Source organism: Rhinopithecus roxellana, chromosome 17 (assembly GCF_007565055.1).
Source record: "Rhinopithecus roxellana isolate Shanxi Qingling chromosome 17, ASM756505v1, whole genome shotgun sequence".
Taxonomy (NCBI): Eukaryota; Metazoa; Chordata; class Mammalia; order Primates; family Cercopithecidae; genus Rhinopithecus; species Rhinopithecus roxellana.
The window spans coordinates 96,873,482-96,898,266 of NC_044565.1; the positions used below are offsets into that span (position 1 = coordinate 96,873,482).

Below are 24,785 nucleotides of genomic sequence, written 5' to 3' on the forward strand. Positions count from 1 at the left end.
GTGTGGCTCAAGAAACCCTTATAATCATGCCTGAGCAGGGAGGATAGGGAGGGAGAGAACTTTCTGCGAATGTATTCCACTCCATGGTTTCACAAATGCCTGGCATTTGTTAAGTCGATTGTTCGGTTTTCCCAACATCCTCTCACCCAAGCGAAGGCCCTCGTAAGCCAAAGAGAAGGTCAGTGAGCTTGTTCCAAAAGGCAGCACTAGAAATCCACATTTCCCAGCTCACTGAGGTGCTGTGTGGCCTGGGGGAAGTGTCCTTCCACTCCTGGGCCTCCAAGCCAGTCACCTAATCTGAGGGGTGCACAGAGATGGAGCTGGGCAGCCTGTTGGAGGCTCTGCCTCTTGTATGACAAAGCAAGGTCCCTTTCTGGCACTGGTGGCCTTCCCAGTTCAGCCACCCTTTGGATTCCTGGAAAATATGAGGCCTGGGCTGTCCTTGAAGCAGGCAGACAAGTGAGGACATGGCAGCCCCTTCCCATCTGGAAGCTGAGCCTCCTTTAATCTGGAGACCTTAAAAGGCATGTGGGAGCCAGGCGCTGGGTTCTTATCTCCTGGGCCTGGCCGATGTCCAGACGTGCCTTATTTATAGCGCCACTGACAAGGGCAGTGCAGCTGGCTGGCAGCTGCACAGAAGGTTGGGGCCATCCAACCCGGCCATCTGCCTGCACGGCTGCTGTCCCTGCTCATCAGGCTGGAGGACAGAAGGCAGAACCCTGACACCACAGGTAAGCGCCACTGGTTCCACTGTGCTTTTCTCTCACCCTTGCCATCCTTCCCAGCCTGTCTCTGCAGCAGGCTTGGACAGCAGCTCTGTAGGCATCTTGTTCCATGCAGAGGGAGTGTCCCAGCCCTGGGAGGAAGCTCTCGGGCACTGGGAGCTCGCCGACCACAGCAGAGATGCAGGTGGTGCCGGCAGCTGGCTCCCACCAATGACAGAGCCCAAGAACAGAAGCCGCCCTGCCCAGAGCTACCGGGGGGTGTCAGCTTGAAGACAGAGAACCCCTGCTCATCGGGAATGAAGAGAGATTTAAATAAAATTGAACCCCTGCCCCCTCTCAGTGGGAATCCGTTTTAAACAACGGAAAACATTTTTTAAGGAGAAGGCAAAAGAAGAAATACTATAAAATAAACATTGGAAAGGGGGAAAGCCACAGTGCACTTGAACTTTTTCTCCCTGACAGAATTTCCGGAAAGCCTGGGCTGAAAAGGCAAATTACTGATGAGTCTGATTACTCTGGGAAAGTGTGTTTATACAACATGACTCTTCGCAGCTGATGGTTTGAAAGCCCAGAGAGCTATTGCATGCTTTGAAAAGGAAATGCATGAATATTTTACAATTTCCAGAGCAGGGCAAACTCCAAGATACACAGTCCTGAGTAATGCTCTGGTCAATTGTGTAACAATCTCAATACTGATAGGATGCCATATATATGATAATAGACATCATATATATAAACATCCTCTAGCCAGACTCCATGCAAGACACTTTATCAAGTCTAATCTAAAAAGAAAAAAAAAGTTGTCTGTCCAGTCTTTTTTTTTCTAAATTATTCTGAGGTCCAAAGATAGTGTTAATAAACACCTGCATTACAGATTAATGCTATTGTAGCTCATATTTGCTGTATGTAAGTTTATTATCATTGTTTTGTTTCTTGAGGAATATTATTTGAATTTTATTTTATTGCTAGGCTTTTACAATTTTTATCGATACATAATATTTTACATATTTATGGGGTACATGTGAGTGTTCAGTACATACATAGAATGTGTAATGACCAAGTCAGGGTTTTGGGGTATCCAGGATGGGCTGGAATAAGGTCTATTACATGTTGAGATCCATCTGACCCCTTACACAAGTTTTTGTATTTAATTGAGTAGCTGACTAATCCACTCAAATGATGACATTTTGGAGGCATTTTCCTATATTAAAAAATATTTTAGGCTGGGCACGGTGGCTCAAGCCTGTAATCCCAGCACTTTGGGAGGCCGAGACGGGTGGATCACGAGGTCAGGAGATCGAGACCATCCTGGCTAACACGGTGAAGCCCCGTCTCTACTAAAAAATACAAAAAACTAGCCGGGCGAGGTGGTGGGCGCCTGGAGTCGCCGCTACTCTGGAGGCTGAGGCAGGAGAATGGCGGGAACCCGGGAGGCGGAGCTTGCAGTGAGCTGAGATCTGGCCACTTCACTCCAGCCTGGGCGACAGAGCGAGACTCCGTCTCAAAAAAAAAAAATATATATATATATATACACATATATATATTAAAAAATCAAGTTATTTGGTAATCTGCTGTCTGTCCAATTTATGGTCAACGTCTTTTACTGTTAATTCAAAATTGAATTCCTTGAAAATTGGTTATCTCTATATGTCATTATGACCAATTTGTTTAGTCAACATATTAAAATATTCATAATAGTTGGATAGATGAGAAGTATAAAAAGATAAAGATATAGATAAGACATGTTATTAGAATATAGCAATATAACATCAGTTCAAAGTATGATCTGGTAATTGACTTCTACACTATTACTGGTCCCCTTTGAATCATGAAAAACTCAACCACCTTGTGCCTTGATCTGCATGCCCTCCATGCCCCCTCAAAATCTGTTTAATGATTTTTTTTATTACCATTGATTTGTCAGCACCTCCTCACTTAGTCTCTAATACACTAAACTATGGATGAAAAATAGAAAAGAACTCACATAAGTTCTGAGCAATTTAATGTTTTACAATTTGGTACTTCGTCTGAATTTAATGGATACATTTTAGATAGAGAAAAGAGGAATAAAAAAATCCATTTTAACACAGGACTTTTGTTGCAGTTAGAAAGTAATACTGAAAAATTAAACTGAACTAAAACTATATCAAGGCAACAATGTATAAAACACGCTTGATGTGTTTTATTGAGGAGGAGTATGTAATTAGATATTAAGAGGAAAGTGCAAGAATTTCCTTTTGGTCTTTTGTTATTGTTTATTTATTTATTTATTTATCTTTTAAGAAGGAGTCTCACTCTGTCACCCAGACTGGAGTGCAGTGGCACGATCTCGGCTCACTGCAACCTCCACCTCCTGGGTTCAAGCGATTCTCCTGCCTCAGCCTCTTGAGTAGCTGGGATTACTTAGGCAGCTGCCACAACGCCCGGCTAATTTTTGTATTTTTAGTAGAGACAGTGTTTCTTCACATTGGCCAGGCTGGTCACGAACTCCTGATCCCAGGTGATCTGCCTGCCTTAGCCTCCCAAAGCGCTGTCATTCTAGTCTTTAAAGAGTAAGCATGTCTAGACGGTATCTGAAGCGGCTGTGGGAACCACCTATTTTCATGTTAAGTAAAAGTCATCATAGTGCTTTTTGCGTGGACTTAGTTCTGTGCAGATAAATCTAGACTAATTTCAATGTATCAGTTTATGGTTTTGTATGAACACAAAATAGAAAATGACATGATTTGAATATTCTACTCCAAGTCGTATCCTTTGTAGGAAGATGAAATGGTTAAGACGAAGCACGATGGGTTATATGAAAACATTATATATATATATATGTAATAATATGTAATAACTTAAACCAACAAACAGTGCAATAGCTCAAAAGTGAAGTATTGTTAAATAAAATATGATATAGTCATAGTATGGAATGTATGCAACCACCAAAAATAAAGTTTGCATAGAACTTTTAATTTTTAAAACTCAAACTAGAAAACAATATTCATAATATATGAACTGAAAAAATACACCAAAATATATAAAATTATTGATTCTGAAGGATACAATTAGTAGTAATTTTACATTTTTCTCTACATTTTAAATAGTTTATTAAATTTTCTACACTAAGAATAATCATGAAAGTTTTGGTAATGCAAAATTCTATGCAAACACAAAACCGTCTAATTATTACCACCAATTATAAAAATTGTAAATAACCAATCAGAATGATTTAGTCTATTAAAAATAATAGCTAGTTTCGGAGGCTGAGGTAAGAGGATTGGTTGAGCCCAGGAGTTTGAAAACAGCCTGGGCAAGAGAGCAAGACCCCATCTAAAAAAAAAAAAAAGTTAAAATTTATTGAATGATCATGATATCCAGGAACTATGTTTAAGCTCATTTAACACAACAGCCCTATAGGTAAACATTATTATTAAGTTTATTATTATTCCTATTTTCAGAGAAGGAAACTGAAGCTTAGAACTGTGTCATTCAATGCCGAGGGTGCGACCAAGTTAATGTCTTTTTTTTTTTTTTCTGAGATGGAATCTCATTCTATTGCCCAAGCTGGAGTGCAGTGGTACGATCTCAGCTCACTGCAACCTCCGTCTCCCAGGTTCGAGTGATTCTAGTGCCTCAGCCTCCTGAGTAGCTGGCATAGGCCATCACACCCTGCTAATTTTTGTATTTTTAGTAGAGACAGGGTTTCACCATGTTGGCCAGGCTGGTCTCGAACTCCTGACCTCAGGCGATCCGCCCACCTTGGCCTCCCAAAGTGCTAGGATTACAGGCGCGAGTCACCGTGCCCGGCCAATGTATTTCTTTCCAGTACTTTCCTATCCAGTTGGCATTAGACTTGAATTGCAAAAAAGCAACCCTGTTGCCATATGCAAGGGACAACATGGTTTGAATGACATAAATGAATGCTTCAGGTATTGAGGGCAAAAATCTACAGATGTTTTTAAATACTTGGGATAAAGTTTACAGAGAAAGGGACGTGGCGCCTCAAGGAAAGGAGAAATTAGCAGACACTGAGAACATTGGAGGTGGGAAGGAATGTGAACAATATGGAGATGGAAAGTGATAGGACTTCTTTGAAGGTACCAGAAAATATGCCAGATGTGTTGAGGGGTGGGTAATGACTTAAGGACGAGGCTACTTCACTTCTCTTTGTTCTCTTTTGGACATTTCAAAAATCCAACATTGTGTAAAATGAAATAAGGAAGTCTCTTGGCTCCCCAAAGTAAAAGGGGAAAAAAGAAAAAAATCATTTTCATAGAGAATTTGGAATAGGACTAATTTGGATTCCAAATTTAAAATAAAACAAAGCTCTGAATTAGAGAGATAGTAATTGTTGACGTTTGAGTGCTCATGGTGTGTGCAGCAGTGTTGTGTGTGCTGCACACACACACACAGGATGTGCAGGGTGGCTCTATGAGGAGTGCTTCTGGTTTCCTTGTTTACAGGTGAGGACACTGAGGCAGTGAGAAGCAAAGGGGCACAGAGGCAGTACAGGGGAAGCCGGATTTGAACGCAGGCAGTGCAATGCCAGTTTCACACTAATCCCACTAGAAACTTGGAAACGTCCCCACAACGGAGAAAGGACCTCATCTTAAAAATGAAGCCGGGTGCGGTGGCTTACGCCTGTAATCCCAGCACTTTGAGAGGCCGAGGTGGGCAGATCACCTGAGGTCAGGAGTTCAAGACCAGCCTGGCCAACATGGGGAAACCCTGCCTCTCCTAAAAAATACCAAAATTAGCTGGGCATGGTGGCATGTGCCTGTAATCTCAGTTACTCAGGAGGCTGAGGCAGGAAAATTGCTTGAACTTGAGAGGTGGAGGTTACAGTGAGCCGAGATCGTGCCACTGCACTCCAACCCGGGCGACAGAGAGAGACTCCTTTTAAAAAAAAAAAAAGAAAAGAAAGAAAAAAAGAATGAGGACTTGAACTTATTTTTATTTTTCATTTTTAATTCTCCCTTTAGTTTCAGCACCTTCTCAAGAGGCTGGGAAGTGTATTCATCCACCCTAGTTAAACCCAGAGAGCTAGCACTGTAACTTGCGCACAGTGCACAGCTGCCTAATAAATATTTGCTGAACCAAACTGTTGTGTTTAATTCAGCTGGGTTCAAAGAGTGTTGAAATCCAAAGGAAGGAGCTAGAAGTATTTCTTCTGGACTAGTACTTTTCCCTTCGGCAATCCTGGCTGGGAACCAGGTTTCACATTCACTCCCTACCTTTTGACATGTAGCACAAGGACGTGTTTTTTAAACGGAATTTTTGGACGCAATAAGTATTAATATCTGATGATATTGTATGCTTAAGGAGTAGATTCAATGACTTGGAAGCTTCCATTTACTAATGTATTAGTTTGTGTGGGTGTGTCTGTGTGTGCACATGTCTCTGTGTACACGTCTCTGCGTGTGTCTGTGTGTGTCTCTGTATGAGTCTGTGTGGGGGGAAGAGAAGAGGATGGAAATGCTGAAAAAATTCTAAACTCTGTAAACTTCCTTTTTGAAAAACTGTCCAATTTTCTTCAGAATCTTTTAATTAACTTACTAGGAAGCTATAATATTTTGCTCTCTTTAAATATACTTTAGGAACCAAAAAAGCAGGCGAGAGAGAATAGTCTCTTTACTTCAACTTTATTTACATTGAATAGAGAACCAATGGCCAAATGTTATGCCCTTCCAATCCCAAAATCAAAGACAGAGGTCAAACAAGACATTCAAATCAGTTAGGTCCAGTGAAAAAATAATAGCGCGTGTAAGACATAAAGGTAAGATGTGGAAAGTGCCTGAGACAAACTCCTTTTAGGCCCCTGTTTCTCTACTCCTGCAAATTGAAAATGGAGAAATCTATGAGCAGGTGCAAATGTGTTGGCACTCCAATTAACCGGCATGGGCGATCATCCAAGTGGGGGGAGAAGTAAGAACACCCACAGTTCCATGTCTACAAACACTCTCAGGTGGAAAAACTCCGCAGGCAGTAAGGAAGAGTGAGATGAAGACCTTCTAATTAAGACAGGGCTCTCCACAAGTCAGACAGTTTGGAAACTCATAGTGGCAAGTTCAACATTGTTTAAATAATGAAAGTTGGGTAGAAGGATTGATAAACCCTTCAGCTGCTATTATGAAGCAGCAGCAGCAGCAGCATATCCTCCACTCTGGCTGCTGATGAGCTCTGGCAGGATCCTGGCGTGCTGCCCTGAGCTGCTTCTACTTTTGTCTGCTGTGCTTCACTCTTTCCTGGGAAGTGTCATCAAACCTCCGCCAGCCTGGGGCAGGAGCAACCAGGCAACCCCAGAGGCCAATGTGAGCTCCATTTAACCACAGGTCTCTGTTTAAAATTAGTGATCATGGCCGGGCGCGGGGGCTCACGCCTGTAATCCCAGCACTTTGGGAGGCCGAGGCGGGCGGATCACAAGGTCAGGAGATCGAGACCATGGTGAAACCCCGTCTCTACTAAAAATACAAAAAAAAATTAGCCGGGCGAGGTGGCGGGCGCCTGTAGTCCCAGCTACTCGGGAGGCTGAGGCAGGAGAATGGCATGAACCCAGGAGGCGGAGCTTGCAGTGAGCCGAGATCCCGCCACTGCACTCCAGCCTGGGCCACAGAGCGAGACTCCACCTCAAAAAAAAAAAAAAAAAAAAAAATTAGTGATCATATTTGTAACTTAAATTAGACAGTGTGTCTCCTTTTCCCAAATGTTCCAATGGCTTCCCAAGTTGAAATAAAATCCTAACTCCAACCGTAGCAGACAGATCTCTACATGATCCATGCCCCAGGAATCTGACCTCATCTCTTCCTTCTCTCTCTGTCCATCTAGAGGGGCTCCAGTCATATTGCCCTGACCCAGCTGTGCCAAACACTGCCCTGCCCCAGGGCCTATCACACTTGCTGGCATCTCTGTCAGACTCTTCTCCAAGACAAACACAAGGCTTCCTCCTTCCTTCATTCATACCCAATCTGAGCGCTTCCCCTAAACACTTCATCTAAAATGACACTCCTTATCAATCTCTAGCTCCTTACCCTGATTTACTTGCTATCTCACACATGTACACATCTGCATACATATATATGTTTATCTTTCCTCCAATAAAATGTGAACTCCAATTAATGCAGAAACTCTATTTTGTTCACTGAGATATCCCCAATACCTACTACAGTAAATGGTGCCTAGTAGATGCTAAATAAACGTCTGTTGAAGGATGAAGGTGTGAATAATCTATTTGTATATGTTTAATTTGAGATCTTAGAAACTTTTTGACTGTAATTCATATTGTAGAGGTGGAATGGTACAAAACTCTTCCTCCCCATCATAAGGGTCATGGCTGGCATTCCTATTACAAAATCTAGATTAACAAGAGAAAAGCATAACTAATTTATTTCATGACATGGGAGGCTTCAGAAATGAAGACCCAAAGATCCAAGAGAAGACTGTCCATTTCTATGTTTAGATTTGATGAAAAGTGTATAGGGGTTTAAAAATGTAATTGGACATAATGGGTATGGCCTAATGGCAACAGACTGAGTGGGGAACCCCAGCAAGGCCTGTCTGTTCTGATTCATCTTGGCCTCTCTGTGGGGCAGTCCTTCCTCCCAGACACATGGCAGGACCTCTGTGGAATGAGGTCTTAGGATCTCCTTTCAGACAAGATAGGTTTGGGAATTTCTTTATAGCCAATTCCTACACAAAAGGGCCAGGGAAACCTTACAGTAATATTTCTAGGGTTTTGTTAGACGGAGTTTTGCTGTTGTTGCCCAGGCTGGAGTACACTGGCTCGATCTCAGCTCACTGCAACCTCCGCTTCCCAGGTTGAAGTGATTCTCATGCCTCAGCCTCCCAAGTAGCTGGGACTACAGGCGCCCGCCACTACGCCCGGCTAATTTTTTGTATGTTTAGTAGAGACGGGGTTACACCATGTTGGCCAGGCTGGTCTCAACCTCCTGACCTCAGGTGATCTGCCTGCCTCGGCCTCCCAAAGTGCTGGGATTACAGGCATGAGCCACCACGCCTGGCCTACTTCTAAGTTTTATTTTGTAGGAAGAGTGGTTCTGGCTTCTCTGACCTGCCTTAAGGGAGGAAAGGAAACAGAAGGAGGACAGGAGATCAGAGAGAGACTTTGCTTCAGAGGCCTTTCCAGTGTGCTTCCATTCAAAGCACTCAGCAGGCCACAGCGCCACACTTTGGGGTGTCGTTTGCTGAGCCCCAACAATGCCTATCACTGGTCACAGTGTTCTTGTTAGGATCCAAGTTTAATGTCCCTTGTTCACCACTGAAACTTCACTTTAAAAACATCCACTACACTTGCATTTTGTCAAGGAAGGGAGGTGGGAGCTGGCGAGTCAGGTTGCCAGGGCGCAAGGTCCTAGTTCTACCACTCACACTGGGCCCAGGCAAGGTTTTAACTTCCCAGAACCACACCTGTAAAATGAGAACAATAACAGTGACCTTGTCCATCACTTGCAGGGATTCAAGGAGGCACTAACAGCCACGGCTACCGTCAACTAAGCCTACGCTGTATGGCAGAAAGTACCCGGTAGGCTTGACTTGCTTGGCACTGTCCCGCCGTCTTCACAGCAGCCACCTGGTGCAGGGACAATCACAATTCCTCAGTTGCAGATGAGGGAACAAATCTAGAAAAGTATCTGAACTAAGGAGCTCTAGTCGCTGTACTGGTTTCCTGTGGGTGCCCTAGCAAATTACCATAAACGTACAGTCTTAAAGCAACACAAATTTACTGTGTTAAATTTTTGGAGGTCAGAAGTCTGAAACGGGTCTCACTAGGCCAGAATCAAGGTATCAGCAGGGATGCATTCTGGAGGCTCTAGGGTAGGTATGTTTCCCCACCTTTTCCAGCTTCTGGAAGCTGCCTGCATTCCTTGGCTCATGGCCCCTTCTTCTGTCTTCAAAGCCCAGAGCACAGCAACTTCCCATTTCGCTTTCACCCTGGCTCTCCAGCCTCCATCTTTCATATATAAGGGCATTGGTGATTACATTGGGGGCTGCCCAGTTGATATAGAATAATCCCCCTATCTCAGTATCCTTAACTTAATCACATCTGCAAAGACCCTCTTGCCATGTAAGGTGTCATATTCGTGGGTTCCAGGAATTCAGACGTGCATATTTTGGGAGACTATCATTTTGCTACCAATTACTAAGAGGCAGAACTGCGATTTCTTTACCATCATATTGTGCGGTACAGTCTCTGGTGTTTATTAAGTCCTTTTTCCTTCCTTGTGGCAGTGGAGGGAGGGTGGAAACCTCTGGATCCCAGATTCGGGTTTTGTATGCCACATTAAACAGGACAGGTCATCCCCTTCTGCCCTTCTTCTCTGCAGTAAAGGACGCCAAAGGCTCACAGTCAACTTTCAACATTGTTTCATCTTATCAAGGTGAAGTTTAAAACAATCCATCTCACCCGATCTCCAGATATGTTATTGACTTTTAAGCAACAACAGACGTTCGATAAAAGTAGGTTACAAAGTAAAAATGAAAGCCCAGCGTGGGGACAGGCCATGACATGCCTCCCGTCAACCAGGGTGTCTGTACAGAGTACAGAGCAGCCGCCAAGGGCAGAGCTGGAAGCAGGGTCCCCACAGCAAGAGGAGCAGATAAGGAAGAGCTGAGGCAGCCTAGCTCAGGGTGCTCCAGTGAGGGACACAGGGTCCGGCCACACAGGTGACCAAGGACAGGGTGGCGACTGAGGCCACAACAGATAGAAGCTCCAGGAACCAGCCTAACAAGGTGGCAGAACAAGCTGACCCACACAAAGCCGAGGGAGAGGACAAGCGTGGTCATGGGGCAGCCACGGGAGGGCCTGTCCACAGAAGGGCATAGTGGGAGGGTCTGTCCACAGGAGGGGATAGTAAGCGGGCCTCCAAGTCAGGCTGGCTGCCAATGAGGAGCATAACCTCTCAGGGATGGAAGGTAGTTCCAAAACCCAGCAAACGAGCCAGCTTTGATCTGCCAAGGAGGGAGCAAGTCAACGGGACACGAGAATTATTTGAGGGCAAAAGAAGTGGGGTTGCAGGGAAACTAGAAGCTGGAGATGAGCTGCAGTTTAGGGAATATGGGGTGTTCACAGCTTGGCAAGCTCCTGGCTCCCAAATCTGTGTCAGCTGAGCTATGTCTAGATCTCACCTATGAATGGCACGGGCCGCCCCTACACGTATACACATACCTCCACCCACTTGGGGATGGCGCAGGGCCTCCAGGACTGGAATCTAAAAGGACCTTTGTTCCTCCAGGTGGGAAGGACTAGGGGACACCCTCAGCAGGTTTGCAGCTGACTGGAACCTTTTATGACCACGAGCTCTCGGAACAGGATTACTTACCTGGTACCCAGTTGCGTTACTTTGATCCTTTCCTTAATATGAGCATCACAGTGTTAGAAATCAGAGGTGAATTCACATGGGTTGTGTGTTTTTGTGACAAAGCAGTAAGAATAAAGTAGACTGCCTACTCTAGATATACCTTTCTCAGTTATTCATACTTAGGGTGACCGTTGAATTTATGGTCCAAACTGAGGCGCTTTTGAGAGTGCTTTTAATAAGTATGTGAGGTCCACAGGTGTAACTGCAGATTCTCAGGGCCCTGTCGGAGGGGGTCCCTTCTCTGAGCCCAAAGTCTCATACCCAGGCACCCAGGGCCTAGTGAAGCTGCCTTAGCTGTAAGCACAATGGTTTAGAGGGATTCTTCAACATCTAAATGCTTGCCCACAACCTCAAACACTCTTACTCCTTTCACATGAAAGACAAGAAATGCCAAAGTAAAGTTTCTTGTAAGGCAGACCAATGATGTAACTCCCTCGCAAGGGCCTCTGTTTGAAAGTTAGAGACACGTTTCTCCTATTGATTATTGACATTTGAGAGTTGCACCTCCATCCCCCAAGCCCCGGAGCTCGCTTTTCTTTTGTGACATTGTTGTAAATTGGGGTGCTTTTCTGCTGCCCTCTCCACATGTTCACGAGACACTCTGTCTTGTCCAGGCTTCATTGAAACAGAAGTGTTTCAAGCTCGGGTTCAGTTTCATAGTTCATGCTATGGGTCATGAAATCAGTTCAGTGGATTGAGATCAGTACATTTTTAACAACACAAAGAAATTGACCAGAGCAGGAAAAAATAGAATTAAAGGGAACAGAATGATTTTCACATAGTAAGAAATTCTTTCCAGAATTTTTTCATGACAGTATATTTTTCTAGCATTAAATGTGAGGGTCTTCGAAGTGGTTGTGATGTAAAAATGTACTTCCTGGTGTGGGTAGCCACCAAAATTTGCAGTCCCCTGCTATAAACCATCTTTGCAGGTTTTCTTTTTCCTTTTGCCTGGATTCTTACAGTGCTAAGGGCGGCTCTCTTACTCCCACACACCCCTCTCAGGCATCCTCCATTCTCTGCAGATAGCTTAGTTTGATCCTTTAGGCTACAGCCAATGAAATACCTTCCTATTTGATCAGTTCTATAAACATAAGTCTTTATCAAAAAAAGGAAAACAAAGAAAAAGCCAAAACCTTGCACCATGCACCAAGGAGTGATAGGGCCATGTGAGTAGAGATCTCTGAGAAGCTTCAAAGCAGCTCATTCTCAGCAACCCCACACCTCCTCGGCAGCATCTGCACCCCAGCACTATTTGTGCCTACGTGTGGGAGTGCCGGGTGTTGCTGTGCGTGTGTTCTCATGCACCTCCCTTCTGTGCCACAAAATAAGTGGAAAATATCCCCGCCTGAGTGCCTGGCCCCCCTTCTGCATTGTTTCAGGGTCTTTGCAGCAGCGCACGGGCTTCCAGCCTCTTCCTGTAATTTTGCAGAAGGTAGATGCAGAAGTGGGGAGCCCTCACATCAAAGGCTGCCTTCCAGGACTGCTGGCTCAGGGAAGGGAGGAGGGGGACCCTGGTGCAGAGCAGAAGAGAGCGACCCTAGGCAGGATGTCTGGAAGGAGAGATAAAAGCAAACTGCAAAGGTATTTTAATAGACCATGCTGTTTCCATTCTTTACCATGTGTTTTTCATTCTGCTTTTGGTTGCTTTTGACTTGAATTATGGAGCCTGGTTAAGGTAACTTAGATGCAATTACTTTTATACATCAAAAATGAATACTGACTTTTCCTGGTGGGGCTGGGAGTGATGGGAAGTGGCTAAGACAGAACACACATTGCCTTTTAGAAAGCTGGAAAATTCTTTTCTTCTCGCTTCTTTATGGGAGCAGAGAACCTGTTTTTCCAAGAGCTAAGAGCACTTTGACAAATGCACCGGGTAAAAACTTGCATCCAAGATAGAAAGACACCCCTGGTGATGACATGGTGTGGCCATTACATTGCCAAAGAGGAAGCAAATGCCATATATATATAACTTAATATATATATGTGTGTGTGTATATATATATATATACACACACTTTAAGTTCTGGGGTACATGTACAGAATATGCAGGTTTGTACACATGTGCCATGGTGGTTTGCTGCACCCATCAACCCATCATCTACATTAGATATTTCTCCTAATGCTATCCCTCCTCTAGCCCCCCACTCCCCGACAGGCCCCGGTGTGTGATGTTCCCCTCTCTGTGTTCATGTGTTCTCATTGTTCAACTCCCATTTGTGAGTGAGAACATGTGGTGTTTGGTTTTCTATTCTTGTGTTAGTTTGCTGAGAATATGCCAGCTTCATCCATGTCCCTGCAAAGGACATGAACTCATCCTTTTTTATGACTGCATAGTATTCCATGGTGTATATGTGCCACATTTTCTTTATCCAGTCTATCATTGATGGGCATTTGGGTTGGTTCCAAGTCTTTGCTATTGTAAACAGTGCCACAATAAACATATGTGTGCATGTGTCTTTATAATAGAATGATTTATAATCCTTTGGGTATATACCCAGTAATGGGATTGCTGGGTGAAATGGTAATTCTAGTTCTAGATCCTTGAGGAATCACCACACTGTCTTCCACAATGGTTGAACTAATTTACGCTCCCACCAACAATGTAAAAGTGTTCCTATTTCTCCACATCCTCTCCAGCATCTGTTGTTTCCTAACTTTTTAATGATCACCATTCTCATTGTGGTTTTGATTTGCATTTCTCCCATGACCAGTGATGATAAGTATTTTTTCATGTGTTTGTTGACTGCATAAATGTCTTCTTTTGAGAAGTGTCTGTTCATATCCTTCACCCACTTTTTGATGGGATTGTTTGTTTTTTCTTGTAAATTTGTTTAAGTTCTTTGTAGATTCTGGATATTAGCACTTTGTCAGATGGCTAGATTGCAAAAATTTTCTCCCATTCTGTAGGTTGACTGTTTAACTCTGATGACAGTTTCTTTTACTGTTCAGAAGCTCTTTAGTTTAATTAGATACCATTTGTCTATTTTGGTTTTTGTTGCCATGGCTTTTGGTGTTTTAGTCATGAAGTCTTTGCCCACGCCTATGTCCTGAAGAGTATTGCCTAGGTTTTCTTCTAGGGTTTTCATGGTTTTAGGTCTTATGTTTAAGTCTTTAACCCATCCTGAGTTAACTTTTGTACAAGGTGTAAGGAAGGGATCCAGTTGCAGCTTTGCAGAAAGCTAGCTAGTTTTCCCAACACCATTTATATAATAGGGAATCCTTTCCCTATTGCTTGTTTTTGTCAGGTTTGTCAAAGATCAGATGGTCGTAGATGTGTGGTGTTATTTCTGAGGCCTCTGTTCTGTTCCACTGGTCTATATATCTGTTTTGGTATCAGTACCATGCTGTTTTTGTTGCTGCAGCCTTGTAGTATAGTTTGAAGTCAGGTAGTGTGATGGAAGCACATACCTTTAAGCAGAAAGACAAGACACAGATATAAACATTCTTCCTACTACAGAAATATGGTGAATTCCTCAATGACTGTGATCTTTAAAAAGAGAAGCAATTGTTGTCCATCGAGTAACTAAAAATACTGTTAGAAGTATATGTCCGCTGATATTGTCAGAAGTTTCATTATACTTGCCTGAGGCAAGTATAATGTGTCTTCTCTTTGTACCTCAATCTCTACTCCTGCAAAATGCAGATAATTATACCAGTAAAGGGCTATTGTTAGAGTTGATGAAATAGGTTTTTAAAATCTTCAAGTGGCTTGCAAATAATTCAAAACTGAGCTGTAATTTCCATTCATTCTAAAAGCTGCATCTTTCATTTCTTGGAGACATTATTGCTCTGTTGGCTTTTTCTAACATATGGGTATCACTGACAGCCTCCATTCTGTACTAAAATCTAGAAGAATCTTCATTCCTCTGGGGGCAAACATCAGAGAGAGGAAGGGAAGAGCTGCCCCAGGGACCTGGTGCTTGACACCACTTCCTGGGTCAGGTCCAATGCAAGCATCCTCGGCTTGCTTTCCACTATGAGGGAACTGTAATGGGCTCCCATGCCGTCTGAGCTGCAGGAAAAAGCAAGAAGCAGGAGAGAAAATTAGTGTTCTGACATTATCGATGGAAGCTTTTACTCTGATTTCCTAGTTACCTGAGAGGTACAGTGTCTACTGAGTAAAACTATCAGAATGAAAAACAGTGGTTCTGCAATGATTTTGGTTATCTTGGCCAGTGCAGCCTATAGTATAACTGGTCCAGATGATCATTTTCTCAATCAAGTAGTCAATTGATAAAATAAACAGGACAAAAAAAGCAACCTAAAGATGCAATTTCATGGCAGTATTAAACTACAGACAGTATTTAAGTTTGATTTCTTTCATCTGGAACTTTTTTTTTTTTTTTTTTTTTTTTTTTGCCAGAGATAAATCACATCTGTCAGAACAACAGCAACAACAAATTAGCAGACACTTGATTTTCATCGTCCTGATGTCTCTAAGTGGCTTGTGGTTTGGTTTGTAGATCATGTCTCATCTAGCGCTATCATCCTGTAATGAAAAAGTAAATTAAACCAAGAGGAAACTATAAATAAAAAATATATATTTCTCTTATATGTGACCCATTATTCCCACCACAGTTTTGCTTCCTAAGTAGTTTGGTCTTATCTGAGAAGCACCAAGGATCCATCCACATGGGGCCTCTGCAGTCCCCATGCACATGACATGCATCTTGCCACCAACTTGAGAATGCCAGGAGCTGGTTATGGTTCACAAGACACAGGAGTCCTTGCCATTGTCACCAATAGCACCAGCATCTTGAAAACCCAAAGCAAAAAAGCAAGCAACTTACAAACATAAGCAAACCAACACATCTTCAAGCCAAAGAGCTGTTACTATGGCTTTTCCTTTCTGGTCCATAACGCCACCAAGATCACTGCTGGACATGCATGGTGTTGGAGGACTTGCATGCTTGTGGGGAAGGACCGTCCTCCATTGTAATTCCTTCCTAGGGCAACTCCTCTGAGCTATGCTGTGAGGCCAGTGCACACAACAGGACCCCAAGAGGGGAAAAAGCTGATGGGAACAAAAAGATGTACCAATGAACTCTGGTCTCAATATAAAAATAGCAGGGTGGGAAATAGAAACATCTTTTCCATTAAATCAAAGAAACAAATCTGGAAAACTAAATCCTAGAATGTTGAGTCCCTGATAGCAGAGATTGTGCATTGCAAGCTCATGCATGGAATTGTGCCCTCTGCCTCACAGAAGTGCCTCCATTTGACAGTTACGATATCCGTGTCTTGAGGCTGGGATACCTCTCTTGGTCAATGCAAGGCATAGTATAACTGAGCTAGACAATCATTTTCTCAATCAAGCAGTGAATTGATAAAGAGGACATAAAAATCAACCTAAAGATGGAATTTAGTGGCAGTGTTAAACTGCAGACAGTATTTAATTTTGATTTCTTTCATCTGGAGCATTTTGTTGCCAGAGATCAGTCACATCTGTCAGAACAAAAAAAAAATGGGCAGAAAATTGATTTTCATCATCATTCTGATAGCATTTGTCTTAGCGATAGCTTTTATCTTAGAGAAGAGTGTTTGTCTTTTAGATCAGGAGAGTAGAGCTTATGGTCTTACCTCAGGCATTGGGCTTTCTGTAGAATGGTTGTGAATACCCCACCCAACATCCACACTCTAGTGGCCAGGCTTTTGGGTCGCTGGTCTTTTAACCTTGGCCTGTAACCTCAAGCAGGGCAGAAGATTGCCACAAAGCCCCAGATCACTGGCACCAAATCAAATTTGTGAGGACTCTGTCCCAGACACTCCATGTGAAATTGGCGGTCCTTACAAGCCAGAGACAAGCCAGTGACAGTGGGACCGGGGACAGTTCACTTTCTTCCCATTGAATCACCTTCTTTATTAAGGGAGGACTGGACCACATGGAGTCTGACCATAAACTGCATCTGTCTCATGAGCCGGATCCAGTATAGGACAGGGACACAGGGACACTGGGCCACCACTGGCTCTGTACAACCCCAGTGCACCATTCTCATGGTGTGGATGGAGCCCCCTGTTCTCCTAAACTTTGCCCCATTAGTCCAGGGGTTCCCCAATCCCCAGGCCGTCTGTGGCCTGTAAGGAACCCAGCCGCAAAGCAGGAGGTGAGCAGCAGGTGAGCAAGCATTCCCACCTGAACTCTGCCTCCTGTCAGGTCAGTGGAGGCGTTAGATGCTTATAGGAGCATGAACCCTATTGTGAACTGCACATGTGAGGGGTCTAGGTTGTGTGCCCCTTGTGAGAATCTAATGCCTGATGATCTGAGTTGGAACAGTTTCATCCTGAAACCCTCTGCCCCCCACCTCCCAATTCATGCAAAAATTGTCTTCCATGAAATGGGTCCCTGGTGCCAAAAAAGTTAGGGATATCTGCACTGGTTCCTCCTCACCATCCCTCTCTCTGCCCCACCTCTATTAGATTCTTCCTCATGTTATTATTACTTATGAATAATTTGCTAGTGTTATTAGCGAAGGTGTTATGGGTTGAGTGTCTCTCCCTCAAATTCATATGCAGAAGCCCTAACTCCTAATAACTCTATGGCCTTATTTGGAAATGGGGTTGCTACAAAGTAATTAGTTAAGAGGATGTCATTAGGGTAGCCCTAATCCAATATGAGTGGTTTCCTTGTAAAAGGGGATATTAGGGGGACATTTGGGCAAACGCATAAACAGGGAGATACTATGTCCACTTGAAGACAGAGATCAGGGAAGTGAGTCTACAAGCCAAGGGATGCCAAAGATTGCCAGCAAACCACCAGAAGCTAGGGAGATGCATGGAGCAAATGCTCCCTCAAGGTCCTCAGAAGGAACCAACCCTGCTGACACCTTGATTTTGGACTTCCAGCTTCCAAAACTTGGATACAAAAAATTTCTGTTGTTTAAGCCATCCAGTCTGTGGTACTTTGTGATGACAGCCCTGACAGACTAACACAATGGGGCATTGGGTGACTTATCTTCGAGAAAATGAAGAACTGAATCCAAGCAGTCAATTATCCTCTTGAAACCTTGGCCAGTGCATCCCCTTCCACCCTCAGCTGAACACTTTCCCTTAGTGACTATGTGTGTTCGGTCATACTGGACTACATAGATGAAGGGAGGAAAATAAAATTTTTCCTTGACCTTCTTCTGTTCCTTAGCTAGGGCCTGTTAATCACACTGACAAAAGTGAGACCATCAGAAGAAAAGATACACAAAATCTTATTTTACGTTATTATTTTAATTTTTGTGTGAAAGGACATTCATAGAAAAGAAGTGAAGAACCAAAGAAGCTGTTAGACCCAGGAGTTTATATACCATTTTAACAAAGGGTGATAAATTTGCAGAGAAGTAACAAAACAAGCAAGAAACAACCTGGGCTTGTAGAAGTGGGAGAGTAAACATATAGGGGAACCAAATGAAAGGTAAGGGTGATATATGTGAGGTTTGTTTGTGCAGACCTGTCTTAGTGCTGAATTTCTGTCTCTAGTGACAAGAGTTGTTTTCCTCTTGGTATGGAAGAGGGGAGGAGAAACACCTTCACAAAGGGAAATTTAGGTCCTGCTTTTTCTGCATTTGCTGCTTCTTAATTGCCCTCATCTCAAAACAATCCTTATGCGAATGATACAATGGACTTTGGGGACCCTTGGAGAAAGGGTGGGAAGAGGGTGAGGGATAAAAGACTATAAATTTGGTGCAGTGTATACTGCTTGGGTGATGGGTCCACCAAAATCTCACAAATCACCACTAAATAACTTACTTATGTAACCAAACACCACCTGTTCCCGAAAAACCTATGAAAATAAAAAATTTTTAAAAAATCCTTATGCCAAAGTGGCATATTCTGGTGTGACATATTTTGGTGTGACATGTTCTGATTCTCCAGTGGCCTTGTCTGTCTACTTGTCTGTCTTTCTAATGTATGGGTACAGGAAAGCCTACTTTGTGGACAGACATATACTAAATAAAATACTCATATACAAATATTACACAGTAGTCCCCCCTTATGTGGTGGGGATAAGTTCCAAGACTTGCAGTGGATGCCTGAAACTGTGGATCATCCCAAACCCTGCATATATTATGTTTTTTCCTGTGTATACATACATATGATAAATTTTAACTTATAAACTAGTCACAGTAAGAGATTAACAATAAATAATAATAAAATAGAACAATTATAACAGTGTGCTGTAATAAAAGGTATGTGAATATGGCCTCTCTGTGTCAAAATATTGTATTGTACTATACTCAATCTATTTTCAGCCCCACAGTGGACCATGAGTAACTGAAAGCGTGGAAAGAGAAACTGCAGATAAAGCGGGGCAGGGGGAGGGCACTACTATATGAATAAATACACTTTATAGAGAGATATATCCGTAAAGAAGAAATAGAATATTCTATGTCTGCGCATACTTTATCCACAGTTGTATTCATAAAAATGTAAAGTGCAGAACGGAAACTGCTCACTAAATCAGCTCAACTGAAATATCTGGATAATTAGTGGTACCTGGATAAGTAGAGAATTTTGGACCCAATTCTCATGAAATGTGCAACTCTGACCTACTTATGAGATTAAAATGGGTTTTTGTTTGTTTTTGTTGGTGTTGTTTGACAGCCTGGGTCTCTGAGGCTTGTTTTCAGCAGGAAGAAAATAAGTGGTTTCTGTTGGGGAGAGTGTTTTCCTGTGGGCCAGGTGGCTTGCCCTGGTGCTCATCTGCCTGGCCCGTACATCTTTCAAACCAGAAGGCCCAGGAGTTAGGATATCCAGCTCAACAAGCCCAGTACCATCTCAATGATGAGCCCTTGGCAGCCTCGGGTGGCCATTCGCAGAGTCAAAAATAAGGACAGATACGAAACACTAGCTATACAGACTGTGTCTGAATCTCCACCATTTACCCACATGGTGGAAAATATACTACCTCCATTTCTATTACAAAACATAATTCAGTGGTTCTCAATGTGTGGTCCCTACACCCCTGAGTCCCTTTCAAGGAGTTTGTGTGGTTAAAGCTATTTTCTTAATACTAGTAAAATATTACTCATCTTTCCACTGTGTTGACATTTATGCTGGTACAAAAGTTGCTAGTACCAGCAAAGTTGCTAGTACCAGCTAGTACCAGTTGAAAGACTCCTAGTGCCTTAGCAGGAATCAAGGTGGTGGCTCCAAACCACCTTGTAATCATGATGTACTTCATCACCAAGCAGTAGGGGGAAAAAGAAAAGCCCAGTTGCTTTCCAGAATGACCTTGATAAAACAACAGTAACAAGTATTAATGTTATTAAATCTGGACCCCGGACACACATCCTCTTTTTTTTTTGGAGATGGAGTCTCACTGTGTTGCCCAGGCTGGAGTGCAGTGACACAATCTTGACTCACTGCAACCTCCACCTCCCGGGTTCAAGCAGTTCTCCTGACTCAGCCTCCTGAGTAGCTGGGACTACAGGCACACGCCCCCACACCTGGCTCATTTTTTATATTTTAGTAGAGACTGGGTTCACCATGTTGGTCAGGCTGATCTCGAACTCCTGAGCTCAGACAATCCACCTGCCTCAGCCTCCTGAAGTGCTGGGATTACAGGCGTGAGCCACCATGCCCAGCAACACACATGTTTTTTCTTTATTTTCCTTTTTTTTTTTTTTTTTAAGATGGAGTCTAGCTCTGTTGCCAAGCTGGAGTGCAGTGGCAAGATCTCGGCTCACTGCAACCTCCGCCTCCTGGGTTCAAGCGATTCTCCTGCCTCAGCCTCCCAAGTAGCTGGATTACAGGCATGCACCACCACGCCCAGCTAATTTTTGTATTTTTAGTAGAGACGGGGTTTCACCATGTTGGTCAGGATGGTCTCAATCTCCTGACCTCGTGGTCCACCCACCTCGGCCTCCCAAAGTGCTGGGATTACAGGCGTGAGCCACGGCGCCTGGCTGCAACACACATCTTTTTAATATTCAGAGTGACGAAAGGGAGTATGCATGAAGCACTTCTGCTCATATCAAAGAACTGTGGCTGTTTTGCGGAAAGGCAGTTATGCAACCGCCCAAGTTGTGAGTTCAAAAACATGTTTCTTCCATTTTCAGTTGAAAGAACAACTGAAGGCAAAGCATACTTAGATTCTGGCAGTAGATATTTTCCCAAAAATGAAGAGTAGCCTGTCATTCTAAGGGAAACAACTGACAGTATTTGTTTTTGTTCTCAAGGATAAAATTTGGGTTTTCAGGTGAAAATTAGCATTTTGGGAAACTATGAGCATGGCAGCTTCCCAGTGTGTAAAAACTTTTCTGATTAGATGGATGGTGATATCAATTACTGTAATTTGTTAATATTGTATAATAAAATGTATCAGCATTTGGAAGATCTATAGAAGCAATATTTTCTGGCCGGGTGCGGTGGCTCAGGCCTGTAATCCCAGCACTTTGGGAGGCCGAGACGGGCGGATCACGAGGTCAGGAGATCGAGACCATCCTGGCTAACACGGTGAAACCCCGTCTCTACTAAAAATACAAAAACTAGCCGGGCGAGGTGGTGGGCGCCTGTAGTCCCAGCTACTCGGGAGGCTGAGGCAGGAGAATGGTGTAAACCCGGGAGGCAGAGCTTGCAGTGAGCTGAGATCTGGCCACTGCACTCCAGTCCGGGTGACAGAGCGAGACTCCGCCTCAAAAAAAAAAAAAAAAAAAAAAAAAAAAATAGGGGTTAAGCGTAGCTGGCTTAATGAAACTTGAAATTAATTGAATGTGGTTCCACACAGTTTCAATTCTTGTTAATATTCCCCATCTATTACTATGGTATAAAACACTGAGTCAAAGATGTATTTTTTGCTGAAATCATCTAATTAATTGTACCATATGGGCCATGCTCCCACCATGGGGTACCATTCGGCTCCAAGGAGTCCCTGGTGCTTAACTTGGGGTTAGGGCCACAAAGAAATAACTGAAAGATGCAGGAATCCCGGTGCTTTTAAGAAATTTGCATTGCTTACTTTATTTGTTTGTTTATTTGTTGTTGGTTCTATTTTAGGAACAGCTTTTCTTCAGGCTGTTTCCCAACACATTTTAATGTGATTTTCACAGACACGGTTTTTGTTCTTGCAAATTGTGTCACATATTATTTCCCTGCCCATTGTGAAGCCATCTTCAATCTTTGTTTAAAAGGGTTATTGAATTTAATTGTTTAAAGACATTATTTAAACCACCTTTGCTGTGGTAAGAGATGTTGATTATTTATTTATTTTGTATTATTTTAGTTATTAACCAGATAATCAATGCACACGGTGCAAAATTCAGAAGGAACAAAAAGAATAATGAAAAGTAATTTTCCCCCTCCCTCCATACTCAAGTCTTCCTTAGTTCTCCCCAGAAGTAACTACTATTGCCAACTCCTTGTGCATCCTTCCAGAGATATTCCAAACATGTATAATGGCCACGCATCCTTTTCTTACAAAGGGTAGGACACTCCACACAATGACTTGCACTTCCCTCTTTCACTTAACACCCTGTCTTGGAGATCGGCCCAGAGAGTGAGATTTTGCCCCACTATTTATAGCGGTGTAGTGCTCGCTTCATTGTGTGGACGAATGACTTGACTCTGCCCCTACCTATAAACATTTAGATTGTTTCCCAACGTATGCTACCTTAAAGAATGTTCTAGTATCTGTATACATCTGCGTTTGTGTACAACAAACATAAACTAATATAACTTTCAGGATTGAAAGATAAGTAAACCAACATCACTTAGACGACAGTTGTATTAGAGAAAATTGTAAGTCATAGGTTACTGAGGAATTGTAAAGAAGCTGGTGATATTGTGAAACAGATATTTGGTCTTCTTTCAGTTTCCTGACGTACAGCTCCTAGAATCCTTTGAAACTGGCCAGGCGCGGTGGCTCACACTTGTAATCCCAGCACTTTGAGAAGCCAAGGTGGATGGATCACTTGAGGCCAGAAACTGGAGACCAGCCTGGCCAACATGGCAAAACCCCATCACTACTAAAAATACAAAAATTAGCTGGACATGGAGTGTGTGCCTGTAACCCCAGCTACTCTAGAGGCTGAGGCAGGAGAATCGCTTGAACTCGGGAGGTGGAGGTTGCAGTGAGCTGAGATCCTGCCACTGCAGTCCAGCCGGGCGACAGAGCGAGACTCTCTCAAAAACCAAACCAAACCAAACTAAACCAAACAAAACCTTTTAAATCTCTTGAGTGATAAGAGTACTTTTGTATACTAATGAGATAATGGCGGCTGGGGAGTCCTAGGTAGCTTCAGGAAGGGGGTTGATCACTGGAGAGAACAAGGCATGACTAGAGGGTTAGGACTTTCAGTCCCAACCTCAACCTCCCAGGAGGGCAGAGGGACTCAAGGTTAAGTTGATCACTAGTGGCCAACCCCGAAGGACAGGGTTCAGATGGGTGTCCGGATGGCTGAACATAGGGCAGGTTCCTGGAGGGTGGTGACCCCAAGGAGGAAACAGAAGGTCCACATGCCTTACCCTAAGCTTTGTTCTGTATCCCTCATAATACCTTTATAATACATGGGTAAACATTAATAAAGTGCTTCCGTCAGTTCTGTGAGCTGCTCTAGCAAGGGTTCTAGGACCTCTCTCCCCAGTTAATATCCCGTTGGTCAGAAGTATAGATGACAACCTACTGCTTGCAAGCGGCATCTGAAGTACAGGGTGGCAGTCTTGTGGAACTAAGCCCTGTGGGATCTAACTCCAGGCAGATAGTGTCAGAATTGAATTTGAGGACACCTAGCTGGTGTCTCCTGGAGAATCATGTGCAGAATTGTTTGGTATGTGGAGGGAAAATCACACCTATCACAGAAGTGTTCTGTGCTGTGAGCATCCAGTAGGAGAAAAACAGCTTGGGCTTGGGTGTGGTGGCTCACACTTGTAATCCCAGGGCTTTGGAAAGCCAAGGCAAGACAATTGCTTGAGGCCAGGAGTTCAAGACTAGCCTGGGCAACATAGCAAGACCTTGTCTCTACAAAAATAAAAATTAAAAAAGATTAGTTGGGTGTGGTGGAGAACCTGTGGTCCCAGCTTGTCGGGAGGCTGAGGTGGGAAGATCACCTGAGCCCAGGAGTTTGAGGTTACAGCGAGTTGTGAACGTGCCACTGCACTCCAGCCTGGGTGACAGAGCAAGACCCTGCCTCTAAAAAAATTTTTGTGAACTGTTTTTTTTTTTTTTTCTGATATCTTACAAAGTTCTATGGTAAGTAGCCCTTAGCTTTGTTGTTAACTGCTAGAATAGCTCCAGGAAGAGGTGCTGTTCCTCTTTTCTTTAAAAGAGAGTGGAAAGAAAATAAATTGTTTCCTTAGTCTAACTAGAAAAAGAAATCAGGCTTTATGCTTCTTGATTTTGGAAATTTTTCAGTCCATTTTTGTCAGGAGAGTGAAGAAATAGGCAAGAGGGTTGTGGAGAGGCTTTGCCTTTCTGTTTGACTATTTTATTTCTTGTGCTGGTTGAGAAGGAGACGCTATAAGGATGGGTCATGAGAGCTCAGAAACTGATCACTGCCTTGCTTCAGGAGGCAGCCTGGTGGAAGGGACGGAACCAGGAAACGTGAGCAGTCACACCAGTCACACACTGTCCTGATTTGCATCCTGTCCTTCTAAACCATTAACTCTGACTTTGAGCATATTATTTGCCCTCTCTGGGCCTCAGTTTCCTTACTGAGCTACGTGGAATTTCTTCCTTTTTTTCCCATCAGACCTCTTATATCACCATCTCCAC

General features: G+C 43.3%; 1 protein-coding gene across 2 annotated transcripts in view; it reads left to right on the top strand.

The window, feature by feature from the left end:
- Positions 1-357: 357 nt before the first annotated feature.
- The window catches only part of FHL2 (four and a half LIM domains 2), a 76,144-nt gene continuing 51,716 nt past the window's right edge, over positions 358-24,785 (top strand). Inside the window, exon 1 of one of the 2 annotated variants that reach the window (XM_010360982.1) lies at positions 358-731. The gene's annotated coding sequence lies outside the window, so the exon portion shown is untranslated. The remainder of the gene's footprint in view (positions 732-24,785) is intronic. The other variant, XM_010360983.2, reaches the window with a different exon arrangement.